General features: G+C 46.6%; 1 protein-coding gene and 1 pseudogene across 2 annotated transcripts in view; one reads left to right on the forward strand and one right to left on the reverse strand.

The window, feature by feature from the left end:
- ATP2B4 (ATPase plasma membrane Ca2+ transporting 4) overlaps positions 1 to 23706 on the reverse strand; it is a 115362-nt gene that overhangs the window by 65001 nt on the left and 26655 nt on the right. The gene's annotated exons all lie outside the window — the stretch shown is intronic.
- Positions 19384 to 19945, forward strand: LOC112621208 (annotated as a pseudogene).

The following is a 23706-nucleotide window of genomic DNA, read 5'->3' on the forward strand; positions in this document are numbered from 1 at the left end:
CCTTCCAGGTTGCTGATCTCTGCTTCCAGTCATCTCAGGACAGCCCCCTTTCCCAGAGACCCAAGGAAAGCCCACATCCTTTTAGTCTTTGAGAAAACAGATTTGAGAGCATGTCATTCGCAGGTTCAGTTCTCTCCTTCTGAAGATAGAACACCACTTCCTGGTTAGGATGTGGTATCCATGGACCTCCCTCACTTACTTTCCCCTCTCCAAGTCTGCTACTCTGACAGCACCTTCTTCAATTCCACCGCAAAAACGTAGCGCTAAAGTCAAAGCATCTATCTGGAGAAAAAGTGTCACTCCTAGCCCCTGGGTCTCAGGAATCCAGAATTCATCCCTCCTCCCCAGAACCACCTGGTACTTTTTGGTCAAACTACATCTGTGCATGCTGTGGACCCAGTCGTCTAGTCCTGGCTACATCTTCCAAAGAAATTCTCGTCCAGGGCCTGGAGGGGGCATGTGCAAGGATGTTCACTGGAGCATTATCTATGGCGATCTGAGATCCAAAAAATAAAAACACTTCTCAGTCTTGGAGTGGCTGTGTTGTCTAGGATATGCCGTGTAGTGACAATGGTGGCAAAACTTACCAGTTCTGGCCAGATGCCTTCAGAAGGCAGGGAGAAGTTAGGATCCACAGATAGCAAAAGCTTTCTCCAAACAGCGATACCAAGAATGGACCCAAGGTTGACAGCCTGATCCTGATCACCTGGTCTGCTAAGATCCAACCCATGTCACAGGCTCTAAGAACCACCAAGATGAAGACAGAAGGCTCCAGGGCATGGGCAGGGAAACAGTGTGGTGGGAGGAAGCAGGAATGTGCCTGGGAGGGTACTGCTGTCCCCCTGACCCCTGTCCACTGGCTCCATCTTGAAATGGCATCAATATTATCAAGAAGAGGCCAGTGGCTCATGCCTGTAATCCCAGCACTTTGGGAGGCCGAGGTGGGCAGATCACCTGAGGTCAGGAGTTTGAGACCAGCATGGCCAACATGGCGAAACCCCATCTCTACTAAAAATACAAAAATTCCATCCTGGCTAACATGGTGAAACCCCATCTCTACTAAAAATACAAAAGATTAGCCAGGGGTGGTGGCACATGCCTGTAGTCCCAGCTACTCAGGAGGCTGAGGCAACAGAGTTGCTTGAACCCGGGAGGTGGAGACTGCAGTGAGCCAAGACCGCACCATTGCACTCCAGCCTGGACAGAGTGAGACCCCATCTCAAAAAAAAAAAAAAAAAGAAAAAAAAATTAGCCAGGTGTGGTGTTACATGCCTGTGATCCCAGCTGCACGGAAGACTGAGGCAGGAGAATCGCTTGAACCTGGGAGGCAGGGGTTGCAGCGAGCTGAGATCGCACCACTGCACTCCAGTCTGGGTAACAGAGTGAAACTCCATCTCAAAAAAAAATTTATCAAGACGAAGAAGGGCAGTCCCTCGGGCCCAGAGCCTTGGAAAAGCCAACCCCTTTCAAATTGTGTGAGTCATACTGGCCTGGGTCACCTCTGTGTCCTCCAATGACTCAGAGGGTGTATGGGGTGGAGGTAGGGGTGTTCACAGCAAGCTAGAGCTCAAAAAAATGTAGAGGATGAAACAGCAGCACTCACCATTTCCTTCAGTTGTTTAAGGAGGACAAGAGCCACCTTCAGGTGGAAGTGACAACGCCATATGGAAGGTCTGTTGTTTAACAAAAGGGGTACTGGCAGCCTCTCCTGACCCCGTTCACTCAGGATAAGAGTTAGCAAGGATAACTGCTTCTCACTCCTCAGAGCTGCGGCAGGAAGCTTCTAGGCCACAGACAGGACGCAGCCCTCCGGCAGCAGCATTCAAGTATTTCGTATATGCACTCCCTTGGACTACATAGACTGCCTGTCCTCCGGCAGCAGCATTCAAGTATTTCGTATATGTACTCCCTTGGACTACATAGACTGTCTGTCTTGGGGCTGCTGTGGCTTTCCATATTCTGGTTTCAAGGGAACAAAGGGGCTTTTCAGCAGCTGGATCGGATCCTAGGTTATTTTTAGAAACGAATTTCAGCAGAATCATGTTATGCTCATGGAGAGGGGTCATCTCCCTGGGCTACTTGGTCGGGACCTGGTTGTTCCCAGGCTTCAGGTTCTGGTGGAGCCCTCAGGACAAGGGGGAAGAAGCTGCCTGGCCACAGACTGAGGAGGCCACATCTCATCCACCAAAAGGGAGCACCAGGGGCAGCTGCTCTGCCCCCAGGCATTCAGCAGGAGAGGACGCAAAACAACATTCCTGTGGCCCAGACACTAGTCAGCATGTCCCATACTGGTCATCAGGCCTGGCTGCTCTCATTTCCTTTCTCTCCTCTGACAGTCTCACCTGTACAGAGTACAGAGAACCTCCCATCCCCACTTTACCTATTCCAGCCTTCTCTGGGCCGGTTTCCTGGAAGTCACAGGCACAGCAAGGGCTCCATGCTGAAAAGACAGTGCTTATTAAAAAAGGGGGCCAGGAACGATCCCTAATAACCTGCCACCCCTCTGCGCCTGTTTTACTCTTCCTTGTTCACACATTGCACAGACAGGATTCATTCAGTCAGCCTCGGGCTTTGGAAAGTGGACTGATCATGCTTTCTTGCACTTGAGTAATGCTTTTGAGCCGTGGTTCTCAAACTCAGAGTGAGCACAAGGATCTCCTGGAGAACTGGGGCAAACCTGTTGGCCCCCTCCCTGCCAACTCCTGAGTTTCTGGTGCAGAAGAACAGAGATGAGACCTGGGAAGGTGCATTCCTAACAAGTTCCTTAACAGGGTGAGCGGTTGCTTCTGGTCTGGGGACCACACTTTGAAAATGCTGCGAGGTTCCAAAGCATTTCCATGAACCCCTTCAGCTCCAGGCTGACATGGGAAGGCACCGGAAGGTCTTGCCATGTATCTCCTTCGCTCTTCCCTCTCCCTCCGCTAGTCCTTCCGGGTTGCTAATCTCTGCTTCCATTCATCTCCAGACAGCCCCCTTTCCCAGATAGAGCCCCAAAAAAGCCCACTTTTTTCAGTCTTTGAGAAAACAGACTTGAAAGGATGTCACTCAACAGGCTACAACAGAAGCCAAAGTCTATTTGAAAAGTTAAAACAAGCCACCTCGTGAGGTTCAGAGAGACACCCAGGCCCCTTTCAGGTTCCAGTGGAGCAAATGCCCTCCCAGCCCTGTCTTCTGTCTCCACAGGAGATGAGCTATGCTGGGGCACATACACAGGTGAGGGGAAAACGAAGACAAAAGACACTGGCTGCTCACTTTGGCTCCCAAAACATTACTGCCCCGGTCGCCTCTGGAACCCAGGCTGCCTTTCCCCTGCCCACGGTTCCACAAGAAGCGCCAGACCCACCGCCTCCATAACACCTCTCAGGGAGTACCTGCCTGCTGCTCCGAGGCCAGGCCGGCCAGCAGCAGCTGCTGGTTTCCAGGCCAGTTGACAGGCTGTTATAAACAGTCGCTTTAGGTTGCTATGGCAAAGCGAGTGTGCAGCCCAGCGACGGCAAAGCTATTTATGTGCCTGTAATGGCAGAGTGGTCTGTTTTTTATTATTTTACTTTTAAAGTTTTCCTTTCCCAACCCCCTAAATCAGCTTAAAAAAAAAAAGAGCCACCACAACTTTCTCAGGAACAAAAAGAGGATAGCCAGAAAATAGAGCCTATGACTTGAGCCAGGAAGGGGAAGATGGAAGCAAGGAGTATGGGAGAGCTCCCTTCCAAAAGGGAATGTGTGGCCTCTGGCCACACAGGCCTCTAATCACTTAGGAACCAAAGCCCTGCCTCTGGCTCAGCTCCTCAAGGAGAAATGCCAAACCCCAGGGTCTTCTCACCTCACTGCACTTATATTACTGAGAAGAGACAAAGCCACTTGGTCTTCTTGCTCTAACAGCAGCACTCCTCCATTCCCCCAGCCCCCACCAGCTGCCAGTATCAAGGGAGGAAGATGCGGAGGATTCACCAGGGGTGGTGGGAGGAGAGCTTCGAAGCCCCCACCCCTCCCCCCAGGCAAGGAGCCTGCTCACTCTAGCTGGAGGGTTGCAGGGAACCACCTCTAAAGGTGCCTCTGAGGAGACACATGTTTCCTCCACTTCTACAGAGAACTTTCATCCAATCCTTTCTCCTTAGCTTTGAGGTGAAGGGCTACTTCTGCACAGAAAGACTCAAGATTTTAGTCAAGGTGGTGAGGACCCTTAGCACCACAGAGTCGGAGTCAGCATGCGAGGTTCAGATGCTGACGGATGAGTAACAGTGCAGCTGATTCCTTCCTAGACACATATGTCTCAGGCACCAGAGACATGGGAAAGGTTTTTGGCCGAGGAGTGTTAAGGAGTGATCAGAGGTCAGTCTGCATCTATTGGATGGAAGCACTATGGCCCTCTGCCTTGACTCCCTCAACCAAAACTAAAATAGCAAAGAAGAAAAGAAATAACGGCCATAGATGGTTCAAGATGGGCAGGAGAGGCAGGCACGGTGGCTCACGCCTATAACCCCAGCTCTTTGGGAGGCTGAGGAGGGAGGATTGCTTGAACTCAGGAGTTTGAGTTCAGCCTTGGCAACACAGCGAGACCTATTTTTTAAAATCTAAACAAAATAAAGAAAAAAAATGAAGGTCAAGAAAGTGGGAGTGACAAGTCCATGTGGTAATTAATCACAGGCATGCACACACTCACACACAACTGAGCTGAAAGCGTGAACTGACTAATAAATATGCTATAGGTCGTCGATCACTAAACAGCATGTGAGTAAGAGAAAGAGTCACCTTTCAGAAACAGCTAGTTGGAATATAAAGATGCTGCAGGAATTTATCAACCCCTTTTCTCCACCTTATTCCAGCTTCTTTTGAATGGGTATACACTTATTAGGAGATTAAAAACCTCTTACTGCTGACAGACATATTAACCAGATAAAAATAAAGTTAGGGCAGTGTTAAAAAGAACAAATAGAATAGACTGTTCCATTTCCTCCCATCTCATAAGATAACTGAATGTCTCCCAGATGCCACCATGGCTCAGAAAGGATATAGATGAGAACACTCCCCACGGGGAGGAGAGAGGGCAGGAGAAGGGGGAAGACACTGATGCTCCCATCAGGGAAGCATCCTTCTGGTGCCCCAGGAGAGGTCAAAGTCCTAACTGACAGCCCTGGTTAGCTCATAAGCTCTTGTTGGAGAAATCAGAACTTGGGATAAAAATCAGTCTTGGCAGCACCTTGAGGTCAAAAGAGCAGAGCAGGCACTATTTCTAAACCTGTCAAACCAACTATCATCAGCATCCTAGTTCCCATAGGGTAGTGAGGAAAGGGTCCAGAGATAAAAAAGATATAGTCCTGGACTGTTGGGTATAGGCTGATGGAAAGGCACTAACCATGAATTAAGGTTCCAGATAAGCTGTGCTTCTCTTCCTAGGCTTAAGAGTATGAACTTGGCTGGGCACGGTGGCTCACACCTGTAATCTCAGCACTGTGGGAGGCCAAGGCGGGTGGATCACCTGAGGTCAGGAGTTAGAGACTAGCCTGGCCAACATGGCAAAACCCCGTCTCTACCAAAAATACAAAAATTAGCCAGGTGTGGTGGCACATGCCTGTATTCCCAGCTACCTGGGAGGCTGAGGCAGGAGAATCACTTGAATCAGGGAGATGGAGGTTGCAGTGAGCTGAGATTGTGCCACTGCACTCCAGCCTGGGTGACAGAGTGAGATTCAATTTCAAAAAAAAAAAATTAAAAAATAAGAAAGAGCATGAACTCAAGCAGAGTGGCCATTACTTGGGAAGCCATAAAAAGACAAAGAGAGATGCAGACATGTTTCAGTGTCCCAAGGTAGAGTGAGCTTCCAAAACTCATGGACTAGAAAGAACATCTATTCAAAGGGCTCACATCCACAGTGATGGACACAGGGCTCATTGTTGAGAGACAAAGGGCAGGCAAATAGGTGACTCAGCCCCAGCTGGTCATTGTTGATGGAAGTCTCTCAGGGGAGAGAAAGTGGAGCGTATTGTGTATTTTTCTTACAAGTGAGCAGAAAGGTTGTGTCATCACCTCTTTATCCCAACCTCAGCTCCAGAGCCTGGCCTAACCTGTGCAATTAATGACTGAGCCACCTCTCTCTGTTCCATCCAGCGTGCTTCCGTTTCCAAGGGAAGGGAAAGCATGAAAGTCCCAGAAAGGGGCCGGGCACGGTGACTCACGCCTGTAAGCCCAGCGCTTTGGGAGGCTGAGGCAGGCAGATCACCTGAGGTCAGGAGTTCGAGACCAGCCTGACCAATATGGAGAAACCCCGTCTATACAAAATATAAAAAAATTGGCCGGGTGCAGTGGCTCATGCCTGGAATCCCAGCACTCTGGGAGGCAGAGGCAGGCAGATCACGAGGTCAGGAGATCAAGACTACCCTGACTAACACGGTGAAACCCCGTCTCTACTAAAAATACAAAAAATTAGCCGTGCGTGGTGGCAGGCGCCTGTAGTCCCAGCTACTCGGGAGGCTGAGGCAGGAGAATGGCATGAACCCAGGAGGCAGAGCTTGCAATGAGCCGAAATTGCGCCACTGCACTCCAGCCTGGGCAACAGAGTGAGACTCTGTCTCAAAAAAGAAAAAGAAAAAAAAAAATTAGCTGGCGTGGTAGCACGTGCCTGTAATCCCAGATACTCTGGAGGCTGAGGCAGGAGAATCGCTTGAACCCGGGAGGCAGAGGTTGTGGTGAGCTGAGATTGCGCCATTGCCCTCCAGCCTGGGCAACAAGAGCGAGATTCCATCTCAAAAAAGACAAACAAACAAACAACAACAACAACAAAAAGTCCTGGAAAGGGATCCAGTCTCCACAGACAATCAGCAAGACCCAGGCACCATTCCTTCAGCACTTGCTCCATCTCCCCGCATTCTTTGCACCTTAAAATTGGCAGACTGAGTGAATGGTTGAGGGCACATCTCCCTTGATCTCCAGGACACAGTCAGAGAGGTTCTGGTCCAGATAGAAGGGGGATGAGCCATCACTGAAGGAATCCATCTAATCTCCAGGGAGAGGCAAAGGTGAACACAACCCAGCTGATTCTAAACTCCCATATACACTGCTTTAAACACCACTTCAACCTCCAAGGCAAAATCTTGCTGGGATGGTGGTGGGAGGTTTGTAGGAAGTAACAGAATAAGATATTTTCTGGATTATTTCACTTCTAAAGCCTTGAGCTACCAAGATCATAAGAAGAATACCTAGCACCAAACTATTTCCACGTCCCCATTTTTCTCTATACCTCATTCCCAAACTTCTAACTTTATTATCCCATACTTATGTGTATCCCTTCCCCTACCTCCTCCTCCCCAATCTGTCTGTCTATTTCAGTCTCTCTGTCTCTCTCATTCTCTTTTTCCACATCTCCAGGGACAGCCTAATTGGATGGAATTTAACTCTCCTTGCCTGGATAATTTCTGAAACCAATCAGTCCTGTCCCAGTCCACAGTGGTTCACATAGTGGAAGGAGCAGGAATGTGCTGAGAAGCAAGTCAGGTACTTGTGGGGCTGTCACAGCCAGCACCAACCCAGGGCCCATCTGTGTCACTGGGGTCACAGATGATGGGTCAAAGGCATGTGGGACCAGATTCCATGAGCCAATCTGCATTCTCCCCAATCCATCTGGAGCTTGCTTGTCTAAGTCAAACATTTATGCAGGAACTAACTACACTGGAGATAGAGATAAACAGCTAACATTGAAGACTCTAGGTAGGGGAGGGGGAGGGATAGGAGAATATTCCCATGGATTAAATACAAAAGTCAGTTACAGTAACTACAGCCTTCTAAAAAATGAAAAAACAAAACAAACCACCAAAGTCAGGATGTAGTGTGCTCAGCCAAGCTCCCAATCTAGCATAAATAGAGGAGTGGCTTGTTGAAGGAAGTGGCCAGGAGACTAGACAGATTGAAAAGGCACCTGGGGCTACAGTCCGACCCTGGCTCCTTTCAGGGTTCCCAAGGAAGCTGACAACTCAAGAACTGAACACAATAAGCTAGTCCTACCCAACTACAAGCTGCAAGATGGCTCCACTGTTCCACCTCCGTTCCACTCTGAGCCTACAGAGCGTGGTGGGGAATAGACATATGGACGCTAAAATCCAACCCCTGGTGACAGGCTGCTTTCTTCTCTCTTTCCCCATCACTACACAAGGATTCGCAGAGGAGGAGTAGCATCACGCATCCTATCCAAGCAGAGTGAAACTTTCGTAGGCATCTCATGCTATTTGCCTAACATTTGCTTCTGCAGAAGATTGCCAGAGCAAGCTTCCCCCCAGTTCCTCCAGTCTAACACGCCCTGGCCAGCTGTTCCAAATTAGCAAGATCTTCATCACCAGAGAAGGATCTTTTTCAGTGTGGGGGGAGGGGGTTGCTTTCCTCCCTTTAGGGTTCCTGTCACTGGGCCCTCTCTCTGTAAGCAGCCAGATCCTCAGAGAAGCTGAGGACACGCCAGCCAGCTCTCTTCCCTCCCTCCTCCAATGGCCAGCCCAAGAAAGAGAGCTCGCCTTCATGCGGGGGAAGTCCCACGGCAGTGAGGCTATGGAAACTTTGCCGTCTAAGGCTGTGGAATTCTTCCACTGGGCTCCTGCAGTTAATCATCGCAGCTCCCTGGATTCCCAACTTTGGGCTTTAAAAGGTAGCACCCGAGCAAGAAGGACAAACATATCGAGAAGAAAGAAAAAAAAGTTGGTGTAAGCGAAAAGATAACTACCTCCAACGCTTGTCTACTGAGTAACTGAGTAATTGTGAGAAGCGGAAAGAAGAAAAGAGCACAGGAAAAATAAGTATAGACCACACTCCAGAACATCACTCTAGATTCCCAGCGACAGCTGCCCAGATCCACTCTCTAGAACCTACACAGAACATTGCTCCTTTGCTAATGTACTTGTAGAAGGATTACCTACGGTTGCTTTGTTTGAAACTTTCTCCTCTCAGCAGATCACCGGCTTCTGTCCCCCTTTGGAAAAAAGTGCTAGAGGCCAGGCACGGTGACTCACGCCTGTAATCCCAGCATTGTGGGAGGCTGAGGTGGGCAGATTGCTTGAATCCAGGAGTTCGAGACCAGCCGGAGCAACTTGGTGAAACCCCATCTCTACAAAATATACAAAAATTAGCCAGGCATGCTGGTGCACACCTACAGTCCCAGCTACTCTGAAGGCTGAGGTGGGAGGATCTCCTGAACCCTGGAGGCAGAGGTTGCCGTGAGTGGAGATGGCACCACTGCACTCCAGCCTGGATGACAAACTGAGACCCTATCTTAAAACAAAACAAAACAAAACAAAAACAGAAAGGTGCTAGAGAGCTCACAGTTGTGAGTACACAGCTCTCAAATATTAACTTCCAAGATGCTCAAGGTGGCTTCTTAGGCCAGGTTGTCATGGTTTCCAAGACCACAAATAGAAGTTTGGTTCAAAAGAAGGGCAAGAAGGCAACTGCCTTTTTCTCCCTAAGGGAATAGTTTCTAGAGCCAAGATGAAAGGGGGATATGGCAAAAGGAAGAGAAGTTTCCATAACAGGGCAAAAAAAATGGACAGTCTTGAGAGTTCAATTTTTCCTGGTGAGCATAGGGAGAGAGGCCTCATTTGTAGGATTATAAGGCCCTATTCAGAGGGTGAGATAAGCCTAGGAGGTTAATAGGAAGAGGAGTCAACTTTCAACTATATTAAATGTCCACCCAACCAAACCTAGGAGGCAGGAAGAACAGAGGCCAAAATTAAGCTGCTTTGCGAAGGCGAAGGCCCTCCAAAGACTCTGAATTTTGCCTGCAAGAGGGCAGATGAGATAATTATCCCCAGAAGTGATGTGTGGAGGTGCTGTTTCCAGAATTGAGGCCTGCCTTGCTGTCCACCCCCTGCAGGTCCCCTGGTCAGGACTCTTTCAACTCTCATTTCAAAGGAGCCAGAGGAGGAGAACATTGTAAGAAACCAAAATGCTACCATTCCTCCCAGCAGGAGCTATCAGCTGAGTGCGGCCACCTGGCCCAGGAATTCCCTTTCAGACTCATGGGCAGCTCTCTGCGGCTTATGAGAATCCCCTTGGATGCTTCCTCCTGAGCTGGTGCCAGCTTGGAAAGGAGACAGAGTTGCTCACCGCTCTGCTATACCCAGAAGCAGCAACTGTGGCACCACTGTAGGTTAATTACCACGTATGCTCCACCACCTTCTCAAAGCAGACAGGGGCCAGGGTGGGCTGACCACAAGCTAGGAGGCAGGTCAGACCTGTCACAATTTTATCACCAGTAACAACACTAGCCAATAAGTTCCTGGTCTTTTCAGGGAGCAGGTCCCCTACTTTTCCCACCAACTACGTCAAACAAGAATCCCATAATCATAGCAACGTAGATGGAAAAGTCTAAACAAATCCCCTCATTTTACATTTAAGCACATACGAGTCAAATATTATGCTGAGCACTGGATAAAAAGGCTACACAATCTTTTTTTTTTTTTTTTTTTTAGATGGAGTCTAGCTCTGTCGCTGGGTTGGAGTGCACTGCTGTGATCTTGGCTCACTGCAACCTCCGCCTGCCAGGTTCAAGTGATTCTCCTGCCTCAGCCTCCTGAGTAGCTGGGACTACAGGCATGCACCACTACGCCTGGCTAATTTCTGTATTTTTAGTAGAGACAGGGTTTCACCATATTGGCCAGGCTGGTCTCGAACTCCTGACCTCATGATCCACCTGCCTCGGCCTCCCAAAGTGTTGGGATTACAGGCGTGAGCCACCGAGCCAGGCCAAGGCTACACAATCTTGATGGGAAAGCAGGACAGGGGAAGAGACATCTGAGGCAAAGAAGTCTGTATTGGGTGTCAAAGGAAGGGCAGAAACATCTCCCGTGCCTGCTTGCCTGTGCCTACCCAAAACCTCTAGGTTTTCCCCTGCCGCTAGCTTGTGGTCATCAAGCTGCTGCAGGAGAGAGCTCATCACAGCGTGGGCCCTCCCCTTCAGCCTGAGCAGAAGGGGACCTTCTCTTTCCAGAGCCGCTATATACAGTCAGGTAGCATGTGCCCTGAACATGGGCACCAGGTAAGGAGGTGGTTTGGGAGATGAAATCCACCCTAAGTTTTGCCAGATGGGCCTTGCACCTGTGGGCTATATTCACCTTTCTAAAATCTTTTTTTTTTTTTTTTTTTTTTTTGAGACGGAGTCTCACTGTGTCTCCCAGGCTAGAGTGCAGTGGCGCGATCTCGGCTCACTGCAAGCTCCGTCCCCCGGGTTCACGCCATTCTCCCGCCTCAGCCTCCCAAGTAGCTGGGACTAAAGGCGCCCGCTACCGCGCCCGGCTAGTTTTTTGTATTTTTAGTAGAGACGGGGTTTCACCATGTTAGCCAGGATAGTCTCGATCTCCTGACCTTGTGATCCACCCGCCTCGGCCTCCCAAAGTGCTGGGATTACAGGTCTAAAATCTTTAGAAGTAACTTAAGGACTAGCAGGTGCAGTTAACCATCAACCTGGCATTCCCTTGGGTCACCAAATCCTGAAAAATATCTCAGGAAGAAAATCAGAAGTGAATGCAGTTTGACCTGGGGATGCACCAGAGGCAGGGCTGAAGATGCCAAAGCAGGCAGCCCTGTGGGGTCTCTGCACCCGGGCCAGGCTCCTGCCCCTCACAGCTCACAGGCTCTCCTGTGACAGTCCTTCCCAAGTAGCACCAGTGCCTCTCAGCCAACCCTCCTCCAAATCCATTCTCCCTGAGCCTTCGTTTCCTCATCTAAAAAAATGGGGATCAAAAAGTCATCTACCCCATACCAAAGTTGAAAGGATTATTACTTTTTTCATGTGCAATGGCCCTTGCCCTTGGATGAAGATCAAGTATCTTAAGAAACCATTGAACAGTGAGGCACACTGCCTCTGCCCCTCTGTCAGAGCCTCCCCGTGCCTTTGGCCACCATGTTCCTATACTTTCCAGTCCTGGGTCTGGACCCTTGGCTCTGTGTACCAGGAGGACATTGGTACTCCCCATTCACAGACTTCTCCAGCATCTCTAATTTTTGAAGCTATATCTGTGGAATCTATCTGTCTGAGGTTCCTTTTTAAGTGGTGTCAGCAAGACTGAGTAAAAAGACAGAAAAAGTTCATGACAGTAAAAGAACTCTGTGTTAAGAACTCACATTTGGGTAATGCTTCACAGTTTTCAAAGCACTCTGACATTTGATCTTTGCGACAATCTTTTCAGCTAGACAGGACTGACAATATCGTTCTTTGACAGATTTTATAACATATGGTCTTAAAGGTGAGGTGACTCACTCAATTAAGGCCATTCAACCACAGGAAGAACATAGAAGAAGCTAAGGTTTACTCCATACTACAAGGTCCTAAGAGAAAGTGGAGAGAAGAGGCTGGGCACGGTGGCTCATGCCTGTAATCCCAGAGACTCAGGAGGCTGAGGCAGGAGGATCACTTGAGGACAGGAGTTTGAGACTAGCCTGGGCAATACAGTGAGACACCATCTCTACAAAAAATAAAAAAGTAGCTGGGCGTGGTAGCACGTGCCTGTAGTCCCCACTACTTAGGAGGCTGAGGAGGGAGGATTGCTTGAGCCCAGGAGTTTGAAGCTGCAGTAAGCTATGATCATACCACTGCATTCTAGCATGGTGACAGAACAAGACCTGGCTTAAAAAGAAAAAAAAAAAAAAGAGAGAGAGCAGCCTGTATAAAATAGTGGGATAATTCTAGGCCCAACCCAGGACATTGGAGCTGGGGATTCGTGTCCTGATGAGCTCAGAGGATTAATACAGGTTCTCCTACTTCCTCTCAGAGGTAACAGTGAGACATGCTGAATGTATGTGTGATGTCTGTGTGTGTCATTCTTCTTGGCCATGGACACCTTGAGGGTACAGTTTGTGGTCTAGATGGAGGCGGTACACTTCCTGGTGTGGTGCTGAGGTACAAAAGGGAGGGAACAAAAAAGGGTGGAGGGAGATTAGAGAAAGAAAGGAAGAGGGCTTTTTCCCTTAGGGAATTCCCAGTCCGCACAATTCTAAATAAAGAAGACAGGACACACCCATATTAAGAAGGCCTAGGATTATAGTACAGCACATCCAGAAATATTGAAGTGCATCGGGACCAGGAAAGACAAAGACTGACAAGGGGAAGAAATGCAAAAAACAAAAGCAAATACAAACCCGAAACATATAAACGGGAAACAAAATGTTGCTCTAGAGTCTTTCCACCCTTTAAAGGCCTTCAGTATTGAAAGGAGGGAATCTTTAGGGTCAACAATAGGGTCTTTCCCTAGGAAGGCAGGCAAAGGCAAGATTGTGGCCCCAGATAATCACTTCTCTCTAGCTAGCACTTCTGGGTTCAGATGATGTCACGCGCATTAAGTATTTGTCGAGAAAAGAGACCTCTGGAAGGGTAAAACCTCAGGACGGAGTTTATAAACAGCACACTCAACTCCACCTGTCTTCCACCATCTGGGAGAGTGACCCTCCTCAGTTTCCTGCTACAAAGAAAGAGCAGGCTATTCTCTTCATATTACTGCAAAGGATGATATACCCAAAAAATGTGATTAAAAAAAGGAGGGCCTCCATGGGCAGATGAATGGACAAACAAGTGTGGCACAGCCATACAATGGAATTATTATTCAAGGAAGGACGTTCTGACACATGCTGCCACACGGATGAACCTTGAAGACATTATGCTAAGTGAAATAAGCCAGTTGCACACACACAAATAAATAGGGTATAATTCTATTCATATGAAGTATGTAGAATAGGCAAATTCATCGAGACAGGAAGTAGAGTGGAGGTTCCCAGGGGCTGGATGGAGTGAGGAATGGGCATTATTGTTTAATGGGTACAGAGTTTCAGTTTGGGATGAAGGAGAAGTTCTAGACATGGATGATGGTGATGGGAACCCTACACTGGGAATGTAGTTAGTCCCACTGAACGGTCTACTTAAAAATGGTTAAGATAAGCTGGGTGCGGTGGCTCATGCCTGTAATCCCAACACTTTGGGAGGCTGAGGCGGGTGGATCACGAGGTCAGGAGTTCAAGAACAGCCTGGCCAATATGGTGAAACCCTGTCTCTACTAAAAATACAAAAATTAGGCCGGGCGTGTTGGCTCACGCCTGTAATCCCAGCACTTTGGGAGGCCAAGGCGGGCAGATCATGAGGTCAAGAGATCGAGACCATCCTGGCTAACACGGTGAAACCTTGTCTCTACTAAGAATAGAAAAAGAAATTAGCCGGGCGAGGTGGCAGGCACCTGTAGTCCCAGCTACTAGGGAGGCTGAGGCAGGAGAATGGCATGAACCCGGGAGGCAGAGCTTGCAGTGAGCCGAGATTGTGCCACTGCACTCCAGCCTGGGCGAGAGAGCGAGACTCCATCTCAAAAAAAAAAAAAAAATTAGCTGGGCATGGTGGAGTGTGACTGTAGTCCTAGCTGCTCAGGAGGCTGAGGCAGGAGAATCACTTGAACCTGGGAGGTGAAGGTTGCAGTGAGCCAAGATCATGCCACTGCACTTCAGCCTGGGCGACTGAGTGAGACTCTCTCAACAACAACAACAACAACAAAATGGTTAAGATGGCAAATTTTATGTTCTGTATATTTTATCACAGTAAAAAATAAAAAAATAAATAAATAAATAAAAATAGGAGAAGAAAGAAGAGCAGATGGAAGACTCATGCTGGTATAGACAGGTGAGAAGGGTGGAGAAGGGAAGAGCAGAGCTAAGTTCCAGACGTGGGACCAGCAGCTGCTGTCAGTGGGGCTCAGACCCATTGTGGTAATGGAGGTGCAGGCCAGTGGGGCACAGGTCAGTCACCACAGACATGCCCAGGGCTGGGAGCCCACACAGAGCCTGGCACAACATCAAAGAACGCAAGGGACGTGGCAAAGCTGAGTGACAAGGCAAAGGGGCGGAGAAACAGACTGGGCTTTCTGAATACCATGCAGTGTGTTTGTGTGTGGTGGGGGACAACGGTGGGAGTGCACTGAGGGTGGTGGGCATAGGATAGACAAATCACCTTTTTAAAGAGCAGGAGACAGGCATCTGTGTTCATCCTCTGCTCTCCCAAAGTCACCCTATCATCAGCTCAGAGAACACAGGCACCTGGTTAGAGCAGGTACAGCTAAGGCTTTCTTGATCCAAGACGGAGAAGTAAGTCTCCAGGCTTTTTGATCACTCTGTATTAGTATCTCATCTGATCCTCTCAACGACCTTGGGAAATGGGTCATATCACTCCCATTCTACAGAGGAGAAAACTGGCTACATAATTTGTCTAGGCTCACACAGTAAGAAAACAAGCCAGAATCCAAACCCAACTTTGGCAGAAGCCACACTTTTTTCATAATACTGCCTTGAGTTGCTTTCCAGACATGAGAGCTCTCCTTCTCAGTGATCATTCATCTCTTAAAGTATGGTACAGTGATTAAGAGCATAAGCTCCGTGGAGAGACGGCCCAAATCCCAGATCCACCACCACCATCACTATCCATTTGACCTTGGGAAAGTTTTTTTTTTTTTTAAGACCAAGTTTCTCTTTTGTTGCCCTGGCTGGAGTGCAGTGGCATGATCTCAGCTCACTGCAATCTCTGCCTCCTCGGTTCAAGCAATTCTCCTGCCTTGGCCTCCCAAGTAGCTGGAACTAGAGGGCCACCCCACCACGCCCGGCTAATTTTTGTATTTTCAGTAGAGAGAGGGTTTCACCATGTGGCCAGGCTGGTCTCAAACTCCTGACCTCAAGTGATCCGCCCACCTCGGCCTCCCAAAGTGCTGGGATTACAGGCATGAGGCACCGCGCCCAGTCCGCATGCTCTTCTTCTTCTTTATTTTTTTTTTTGAGACAGAGTCTCACTCTTGCTAGGCTGGAGTACAGTGGTGCAATCTTGGCTCACTGCAACCTCCGTCTCCCAGTTCAAGCAATTCTGCTGCCTCAGCCTCCCAAGTAGCTGGGACTATAGGTGCTCACTACCATGCCCAGCTAATTTTTGTATTTTCAGTAGAGACGGGGTTTCACCATGTTGGCCAGGCTGGTCTCAATCTCTTGACCTCATGCTCTGCCCACCTTGGTCTCACAAAGTGCTGGGATTACAGGTGTGAGCACCACGCCCAGGCCTCCCCCCACCCCCCACCTCCGTTCTCTTCTTACTGCTCTCTAGGAGCCTATTCATCTGCTGTTACACTGAACTGGGACCTCATTTTTTATCTCCACCACCCCAAGTGATGCATTCTCACCCCAATGGCATGCATTCTCACAAGTTTCCAACCTACTGCCTTTTGTGATAGCTATTTTTATCCCCTTTCAAGAATTGAAGGAACTGAGACCTAAAGCCCTACAGTTAACTTGTGGCGAAACTGGACCATAAACCCAGGTCCAAAAAACCCATGTTCTTGGCTGTTACATGATGTTTTGGCATCACAGACAAAAAATCTACCACATGGTAAAGGGGAAAGTAGCTTGGGTTGAATTTCAAATACTTGGATTGGAATCCAAGCTCTGTGACCTCGGACAAGTTTCTGTTTTTTGTTTTTTTTTTTTGAGATGGAGTCTTGCTCTGCCGCCCAAGCTGGAGTGCAGTGGCATGATCTTGGCTCACTCCACCCTCCGCCTCCCAGGTTCAAGCGATTCTCCTGCCTCAGCCTCCTGAGTAGCTGAGATTACAGGCACCCACCACTACGCCTGGCTAATTTTTTGTATTTTTAGTAGAAACAGGGTTTCACCATTTTGGCCAGGCTGGTCTTGAACTCCTGACCTCGTGATCCACCCGCCTTGGCCTCCCAAAGTGCTGGGATTACAGGCATGAGCCACCATGCCCTGCTATTTATATATGTTTTTTAGCTATAGGGTCTCACCCTGCCACCCAGGCTTGATGGAGCAATCTTCCCGCTTCAGCCTCCCCAGTAGCTAGAACTACAGGCATGCACCACCATGCCTAGCTAATTTTTATTTTTATTTTTTGAGCCAGGGTCTTGCTCTGTTACTCAGGCTGGAATGCAGTGGCATGATCAGAACTCACTGAAGCCTCGGCCTCTGGGCTCAAGTGATCCTCACACCTCAGCCTCCTTTGTAGACTACAGGGGTGTGCCACCATGCCTGGCTAATTTTTAAATGTTTTTGTAGAGACAAGGTTTTGCTATGTGGTCCAGGCTTGTCTCAAACTCCTGGGCTCAAGTGATCCTCCTACCTCAGCCTCCTTTGTAGACTACAGGGGTGTGCCACCATGCCTGGCTAATTTTTTAATGTTTTTGTAGAGACAAGGTTTTGCTATGTGGTCCAGGCTGATCTCAAACTCCTAGGCTCAAGTGATCCTCTCACCTCTGCCTCCCAAAGTGCTGGGATTATGGGTGTGAGCCACTGCACCTGTCCAGAAACTATAATTTTAAATGCCTGCTTTGGGCTTGTCATTCTGACATATATTACATGAAATTATAAAGATTAATGATTCAAAGTGGTTAATATAAGAGCTATTCAAGAAATGGTAATATTATTTTCTTCTATGTCACACTTTTTTTTTTTAACTGACACATTTCCTGTCATTTTCATTTGTATTTCCTTTTCATTTTTCTTCCCCTCTGCTAGTTTGGAAATTACATTATACCAAGTTTTTGAGTATTAGCCTAGAAATCTTAACATGTATTAGCCTAGAAATCTTAACATAAAGACTTCTAATAATCAATATCTTTAATTTTTTCTGTAGAAAATATAAGGATCTTAGAACACTTAAACTCCAATTACTATATTCACCTTCCAATTTTTTTTTTTTTTTCAGATGCAGGATTGCTCTGTCACCCAGGCTGGAGTGGTGCAGTGGCGCGATCTAGGCTCACTGCAACCTCCACCTCCTGGGTTCAAGCGATTCTCCTACCTCAGCCTCCTGAGTAGCTGGGATTACAGGCATGCGCCACCACGCCCAGCTAACTTTTATATTTTTAGTAGAGACGGGGTTTCACCATGTTAGCCAGAATGGTCTCAATCTCTTGAACTCGTGATCCGTCTGCCTTGGCCTCCCAAAGTGCTGGGACTACAGGTGTGAGGTACCGCGCCTGGCCTCTCCTTCCAATTTATATGCTATAGTTACTGAGGATTTTAATTATACCTTCATTTTATTCATATCTATTAGACATTTTTATATTTCTTATCTTTGACATCAATATTTAGATTTCACTCCATGTTTACCATTTTATTTGCTCATCATCCCTTCTTTGTTTTATTTATTTATTTATTTATTTATTTATTTATTTATTTATTTATTTNCCTTCTTTGTTTTATTTATTTATTTATTTATTTATTTATTTATTTATTTATTTATTTATTTTTTGAGACAGGGTCTTTCTCTGTTGACCAGGGTGGAGGGCAGTGGTGCCATCATAGCTCACTGCAGACTGAATCTCCTGGGCTCAAGTGATCCTCCCACCTCAGTCTCCCAAGTAGCTGGGACTACAGGCCTGCATCATCATGCCAGGCTTTTATTTATCTATTTATTTTTAAATTTTTATTAGAGATGAGGTCTATTTTGCCCAGGCTGTTCTTGAACTCCTGAGCCCAAAAGATCCTTTCATCTTGGTTTCCCAGAATGCTAGGACTATAAGGCATGAGCCACAGTGCCCAGTCCATCATCCCTTCTTGAATCTTAGACTTTCCTTTTAGTACAGGCATACCTCAGAGACATTGCAGGTTCCAGACCACTGCAATAAGGCAAGTTCCTGGTTATTTATTACTTTTTTGGTTTGTCAATGCATATAAAAGTTATGTCTACACAATACTATAGTCTATTAAGTGTTTTTATGGTTAAAAAACACAATGTGACTACCTTAATTAAAATATATTTTGTGTTAAAAATGCTAATGATCGGCCATGGCTCACGCCTGTAATCCTAGCACTTTGGGAGGTTGAGCGGGGCAGATCACTTGAGGTCAGGAGTTCAAGGCCAGCCTGGCCAACATGGTGAAACCCTGTCTCTACTAAAAATATTTTTTAAGGCCGGGTGCAGTGGCTCACGCTTGTAATCTCAGCACTTTGGGAGGCCAACGCAGGCAGATCACGAGGTCAGGAGATGGAGACCATCCTGGCTAACACAGTGAAACCCCGTCTCTACTAAAAAAATACAAAAAAAAAAAATTAGCCGGGCGTGGTGGCGGGCACCTGTAGTCCCAGCTACTCAGGAGGCTGAGGCAGGAGGATGGCGTGAACCCGGGAGGCGGAGCTGGTAGTGAGCCGAGATCGCGCCCCTGCACTCCAGGCTGGGCGACAGAGCGAGACTCTGTCTCAAAAAAAAAAAAAATATATATATATATATATATATATATATATATATATATATATATATTTTAAAAAGGGTGACCCTTTCTTGTCCCGGCCTGCACGGCGTGGGTTTGTGGGTCTCTGAGACCTTAAAATTGAGGGCGTTTTTGCACTCCAGGGGCTGCTCCTGGCGGCTCTGTGGCCATCACCATGCCACAGAACAAATATATTGAATTACACCGTAAACACTATGGATACCATTTGGAATACCATGAGAAAAAGAGAAAGAAGGAAAGTCGAGAGGCTCATGAATGTTCAAAGAAGGCAAAGAAAATGATTGGTCTGAAGGCTAAGCTTTACCATAAACAGCATCATGCTGAGAAAATACAAATGAAAAAGACTATCAAGATGCATGAAAAGAGAAACACCAAACAACAGAAGGATGAAAAGACTCCACAGGGAGCAGGACCTGCCTGTCTGCTGGACAGAGAGGGACAATCTCGAGCCGAAGTACTTTCCAATAGGATTAAACAGAAACGAAAAGAGAAGGCGGGAAAATGGGAAGTCCCTCTGCCTAAAGTACGTGCCCAGGGAGAAACAGCAGTATTAAAAGTTATTCGAACAGGAAAGAGAAAGAAGAAGGCATGGAAGAGGATGGTTACTAAAGTCTGCTTTGTTGGAGATGGCTTTACAAGAAAACCACCTAAATATGAAAGATTCACCAGGCCAATCTGCGTTTCAAGAAAGCCCATGGAACACATCCTGAACTGAAAGCCACTTGGTGTAAAAAAGAATCCCTCATCCCCACTGGACACAGCTTTGGGTGTTATTACCAAAGGTACTGTCATTGAGGTAAATGTGTGCGAATTGGACCTTGTGACACAAGGAGGCAAAGTTATTTGGGGAAAATATGCTCAGGTTAACAACAATCCTAAAAATGATGGATGCATAAATACAGTCTTACTGGTTTGACAGCAATTTCATATATAATTATTGAGGACTACACACCAACTGAAAAAACTGCCATTACTGTAATGTTTCTACCAAACAGTCATACATGTCTGCAATCAAGAGATTTACTACATTGTAAACATTCAAACGGTCCAGTTTTATAAATGGTCTTTATTTTGAAATCTGCTTAGACCCCATGTTCATAAAATTGAATGACTGAATTGAATGTTCATAAAATTCAATTGAAAAAAAAGCAAATATACAAATATCCTACTTCATCAATATCTGCATTTATGAGTGGGTATTCAGCAATTTCCTGAAAAACCACCAGTGTCCGTTGAAAATGCTTTTCAAAAAGGTTAATACACACTTAATTATGTGCCTGAGGATTTAACTGAAGTATCTTCTACCTCATTCATCATTAATCCTAAAAAAGGTAACATTAATACAGATGTTAAGTTTACAATGTTTATACTAAAAGTATGTGAGGAGACACAAAGTTCAGAACTCTTAGAGAAATCTTCTCACCTGTGAAATCCTTAACTTCTGAATACAGCAAAGGTCCAGTGAATTCACATTCTAAACATTTTTTTCGTCTCATTTACCATGTATAATAACACCTACTTGGCACTATTTTCTACTCGAATCATGAAAATGAAAAAAATACTAAAGTCTTTGTACTGTGTTAGCATTTTCTGTATTCTAAACAGCATATTTCTACTTTCAGAATGGTATTAAGAATTAGTTTAAGCAACTCCAGCTAAGTTTTAAAAGGAAAAAAGAAGACTGCACTGATTCTTTGAGGAGAAATTTATTTGTAGTTACTTAGATGATGTAAAAAAGTAAGGTTTTTTTTTTACTGGTGAAAGCACTTTTGTGATTTGTTGTGGCTTTAAGGATATGTTGTGGCTTTAAGGATGGCTGTATATTACATTAATCTATTAATCACCAAAAAAAAAAAAAAAAAAAAGCTGGGCGTGGTGGCACATGTCATCCCAGCCACTCGGGAGGCTGAGGTGAGAGAGTCGCTTGAACCCAGAAGGCGAAGGTTGCAGTAAGCCGAGATCGCACCACTGCACTCCAGCCTGAGCAACAGAGTGAGACTCCATCTCGAAAAACAAAAACAAAAAACCAATGCTAATGAACATCTGAGCCTTCAGGAAGTGATAATCTTTTTGCTGGTGGAGAGTCTTGTTCTAATGTGGATGGTTGCTTACTGATGGGTGGGGTAGCTGTGCCAATTTCTTTAAATAAGACAATAACAAAGTTTGCTGCATTGACTGACTCTTTAGTGAGACTTCTCTATAGCATGTGATGCTATTTGACAGCATTTTTTCCTTTTCTTATTTTATTATTATTATTATTATTCTTATTATTTGAGATGGAGTCTTACTATGTTGCCCAGGCTGGAGTAAAGTGACACGATCTGAGCTCACTGCAACCTCCACCTCCCAGGTTCAAGCAATTCTCCTGCCTCAGCCTTCCAAGTAGTTGGGATTACAGGAATGCACCACCACACCTGGTTAATTTTTGTATTTTTAGTAGAGACAGGGTTTCTCCATGTTGGCCAGGCTGGTCTCGAACTCTTGACCTCAGGTGATCCACCTGCCTGGGCCTCCCAAAGTGCTGGGATTACAGGTGTGAGCCACTGTGCCCAGCCTCTTTTTTTACATCCTCATGAAGGACTGATATTTGATAGCATTTTACCCACAGTAGAACTTCTTTCAAAATTGGAGTCAATCCTCTCAAACCCTGCAGCTGCTTTATCAACTATGTTTATGTAATATTCTAAATCCTTTGTTGTCACTTCAACAGTATTTACAGCATCTTCACCAGGAGTAGATTTCATCTCAAGAAACCACTTTCTTTGCGCATTCCTAAAAAGCAACTCCTCATCTGTTCAAGTTTTTTTTTTTTTTTTTTGAGACGGAGTCTCGCTCTGTTCCCCTGGCTGGAGTGCAGTGGCGCGATCTCGGCTCACTGCAAGCTCCGCCTCCCGGGTTCCTGCCATTCTCCTGCCTCAGCCTCCCAAGTAGCTGGGACTACAGGCGCCCGCCACTGCGCCCGGCTAATTTTTTTTGTATTTTTAGTAGAGACGGGGTTTCACCGTGGTCTCGAACTCCTGACCTTGTGATCCGCCCGCCTCGGCCTCCCAAAGTGCTGGGATTACAGGCGTGAGCCACCGCGCCCGGCCCATCTGTTCAAGTTTTAACATGAGATGGCAGCAATTCAGTCATATCCTCAGGTTATACTTCTAATTCTAGTTCTCTTGCTATTTCCACCATATCTGCAGTTACTTCCTCCACTGAAATCCTGAACCCCTCCAAGTCAGCCATGAGAGTTGGAATCAATGTCTTCCAAACTCCTGTTAATGTTGATATTTTGACTTCCTCCATGAATCATGAATATTCTGTTTCTTTCCTTTTTTTTTTCCAGACAAGGTCTCACTCTGTCACCCAGGCTGGAGTGCAGTGGCACAATCATGGCTCACTGCAGCCTCGACCTCTCAGGCCCTAACAATCCTCTCACTTCAGCCTCCTGAGTAACTGAGAGCACAAGAGAACACCACCATGCCTGACTAATTTTTTCACTTTTTGTAGAGACAGGGTCTCCCTGTGTTGCCAGGCTGGTCTCAAACTCCTAGGCTCAAGTGATCCTCCTGCCTCAGCCTCCCAAAATGCTACGATTACAGGCATGAGCCACCATTCCCAGCCCTTGAATGTTCTTAATGGCATCTAGAATGGTGGATTCTTTCCAGAGGTTTTCAATTCATTTTGCCCAGATCCATCAGAGGAATCATTGTCTATGGCAGCTATAGCTTTACAAAATATATTTCTTAAATGATAAGACTTGAAAGTCAAATGTGTTCCTTGTTCCATGAGCTGCAGAACAGATTTTGTGTTAGCAAGCATGAAAACAACATTCATCTCCTTGTATGTCTCCATCAGAGCTCTTGGGTGACCAGGTGCATTGTCAATGAGCAGTAGTATTTTGAAATACTAGTAGTAGGTTTCAACAGTGGGCTTAAAATATTCGGTAAACTGGCCAGGCACGGTGGCTCACGCCTGTAATCCCAACACTTTGGAAGGCTGAGGCGGGTGGATCACATGAGATCAGGAGTTTGAGACCAGCCTGACCAATATGATGTAACCCTGTCTTTATTAAAAACACAAAAATTAGCCAGGATGGTGGCGGGCGCCTGTAATCTCAGCTACTTGGGAGGCTGAGACAGGAGAATTGCTTGAACCTGGGAGGCAGAGGTAGCAGTGAGCAGTGAGACCGCACAATTGCACTCCAGCCTGGGCAACAAGATCGAAACTCCATCTCAAAAAGAAAAAAATATATATATATGTATACAGTAAACCATGCTGTAAATAGATGAGCTGTCATCCAAGCTTTGTTGTTTCTCTGATAGACCACAGGCAGAATAGATTTAGCATAATTATTAAAGGCCCTAAAGGCCTGGTGCAGTGGCTCACATCTGTAATCCCAACACTTTGTGAGGCCGAGGAGGGCGGATCACTTGAGGTCAGGAGTTTGAAACCAGCCTGGCCAATATGGTAAAACCCGTCTCTACTAAAA

This window comes from Theropithecus gelada, chromosome 1 (genome assembly GCF_003255815.1).
Source record: "Theropithecus gelada isolate Dixy chromosome 1, Tgel_1.0, whole genome shotgun sequence".
Lineage (NCBI taxonomy): Eukaryota > Metazoa > Chordata > Mammalia > Primates > Cercopithecidae > Theropithecus > Theropithecus gelada.